Below are 3106 nucleotides of genomic sequence, written 5' to 3'. Positions count from 1 at the left end.
TCCTGGAACTCACTTTGTAGACCAGGCTGACCTCGAACTCAGAAATCCGCCTGCCTCTGCCTCCCGAGTGCTGGGATTAAAGGCGTGCGCCACCACGCCAGGCTTTTTTTTTTTTTTTTTCTCAGTGCTTTTTTTAAGAACATAAACCAGGAGGCTGGAGGGAAGACTCAGCAATTATGAGTGCTTACTGCTCCTCCAGGGGACCTGAGTTGGGTTGCCAGCTCTCAACTCAGTTCTCCTGGACAGCTCATAACTGCTAGTAACTCCAGTTCCAGAAGACCTGGTACCTTTAGCATCCATGAGCATCTTCATTCATCTGGCATGCACACACACAAAGATACATACAAACAAAGAAAAGAAACAGAAATACAAATATTTTAAAATGTGCACAGGCATGGTGCTATACGACAGTGTCCCAGATCCTCAGAGATAGGCAGATCACTTGATCCCAGGAGTTCCAGGCCAGCTTGGGCAACAGAGCAAAGCTGTGTCTGAAAAACGGAAGGTGAGCCCAAGGGACCAAAGAATTTGAGAATGGTCTTCTAGAGTACTCTATGCATATATGTACTGAGAGTGCATAGTAAGGTTTACAAAGGCCTGTTTATAACAGCAAGAAGCTGGAAATGCAAGATACAGGGAATAAATGAATATAGGGAGACACTTTTATATGTTAGAACAGAGAAAGGGAATAAAAAATACTGAAGTGTAGCTACATGTACCAACATTGGCAAGACATGGAAATTGAATGCTGATTCAAAAACAGTTACCAAAAACATATTTAAAGAAATACATGCAAATTAAACCATAAATGGATGCTGCAATATGTTCTCAAAGCACACAAAAGAGGAAGGAAAAAGGAAAATTCCAACACAAGTGGTTACCTTTCAGGTAGGAGAAAGAGATGCAACTGGAGAAGGTTCCAAAGGTGATTTTGTCAGTAGTAAATAATCTGTTTTTGAAACTGGGTGGTTAGGGTACTCAGGTAATTGTTTTATTGTCTATTCAAATTGTATGTATAATAGTATTCTAAAGTTTATAACACATAGCATGAAAAAATATAGGATGCATTTTTTTTCAGGTAGGGGGTTTTCACTGTGTAGCCTTGGCTGGCCTGGAATTTACTACGTTGATCAGGCTGGCCTTGTATTTATAGAGCTCTGTCTACCTTTGCCTCCCAAGTGCTGGGATTAAAGGCGTTTGCTTCCACACTCTGTTTAACATGCATTATATTTTAACAAACAGGACCGATGGACTAGAGTACTTGCTGGCACATGATTGCCACAGGACTCTCACTAAGGTCAAAGGATCAGAACCCCTTCACTCTCCCTCACTGAAGTGGGGCTAGCTATGTAGACAACCCCCCTGAAAAACTTGGCTGTGAAAGAATACACCATCAAGCAACAGAGTTATATTATGGGGAGGGTAGATAATGATTTTTTTGTGTGTGTCTGACAAGAGTGTCTATAGATCAGGCTAGTTTTAACTTCATAATCCCCCAACCTCAGCTTCCTGAGTGTTCTAACATGATCTATCTATCTATCTATCTATCTATCTATCTATCTATCTATCTATCTATCTATGTCTTTCTTCCTCCTTCTCCTCTTCTTTGTGTAGCCCTGACCATCCAGGAAATTGCTCTGTAAACCAGACTGGCCTTGACCTCAGAGATTCTAAAGCCTCTGCCTCCCCAGTGCTGGGATTAAAAGTATATGCCACCACTGTCCTGTTTATTTATTTTTGAGATAAGGTCTCACTATGTAACCTTAACTGGCCTGAAACTCAATGGAGACTTGATTCTGCCTGCCTATTTTTGCCTTCTGAGTGCTAGGATTAAAGGCATGAACCATCATGCACAGCAAGAATGATTTTTTTTTTTAAAGACAGGAGATACTAGATTGTTTTGTGCTGGGAATGATCCAGTAGAAAGAAAGAGGAATGAGGCTGGGGATGTAGCTCACTTGGGAGAGTGTTTGTCTAGCTTGCACAATACTCTGGGTTTGATCTCCAGCACTTCAGAAACTGGGTGCTGTGTCACATGCCTGTAAAATGCACCAAGGAGGAAGAGACAGGAGGATCAGAAGTTCGGCGTTGTACTCAACCATATAGGGAGCTTGAGATCAGCCTAGAGGACATGACACCATGTTGAGGGAAAAAGAATGGAGGCTGGGATTTGGGGCACTGGGCCCAAGAAAGGAGAACCGCTCTCTGTCTGTCTTGCCCTATTTGCCATAATCCCAGAAAAGGACAAGCATGCAAAGTGATGGAATTAGCAGGTGCTGGTAGACTCACTGCCAGGCTTGCAGGCTTTCTGAGTTGTAAATCTGTTATCTCCCTTCAGACAGCCACAAAGGTCCTAACTCTCCTTGTCAGGACACTGCATTCTCTCTCTGGAGATACCCTCACCCATCCAGTAACTCTCAGACTCCTAGAGCCTGACTGCTTCCCGGACTTCCAGCTTCAAAAGCATAACTCTGTCTCTATCCCCCGCTCTCCCCCTTCTTCCTCCTCTTGGGCAGCTGTAGAGCTCTTCTGCTCCAGGAAGAAAACCAAGTTCTTTTAGTCTTTCCACAAACCATTCAATGTTCAAGGGAGCAGCTTGCAAACAGAGACCAGACCCTCACCCACCAACCAAACTGATTTTTTCCTGGATTCTCTAGCCACCCGGAACTGGATGCTAAAGCCCATGGAGCACATGTCTGCCACACACCTATACAGATTTCAGCCCTATCTCAAAGGAGCTGGTGAGTGGCTTATAGAGGGAGATACAACTGTCCTTCAGCAGGGAAGTCAAGGCCATACAAAAGAATATAAGACATGTTTGGAGCCAGCATGTGGTTAAAGGTCCATGTTTGAGTCAACTTCCTCACCCCCAAATTCCCAGAGCACTTTTCCCCTAAGGCCACCTTTTCTTCCTCTCAGATAGGATTGTTGTTCCCTCTCCTCCAGGGCAACTCTATCTGATTGTTCTTTTTGGTCCCATGGAGCCTAGTTTAGGGTTGAGACACTGCCACAAGGAAATACTTGTTACTGGAATCCAGAGAGGACCCCTGGAAAATCCGTTTCAGATGTGAAGAGGAGGAGATGAGTATTCTTTTTTTTTTTTTTT

Source organism: Mus caroli, chromosome X, assembly GCF_900094665.2.
Source record: "Mus caroli chromosome X, CAROLI_EIJ_v1.1, whole genome shotgun sequence".
Taxonomy (NCBI): Eukaryota; Metazoa; Chordata; class Mammalia; order Rodentia; family Muridae; genus Mus; species Mus caroli.
This window is presented reverse-complemented; position numbering follows the sequence as displayed.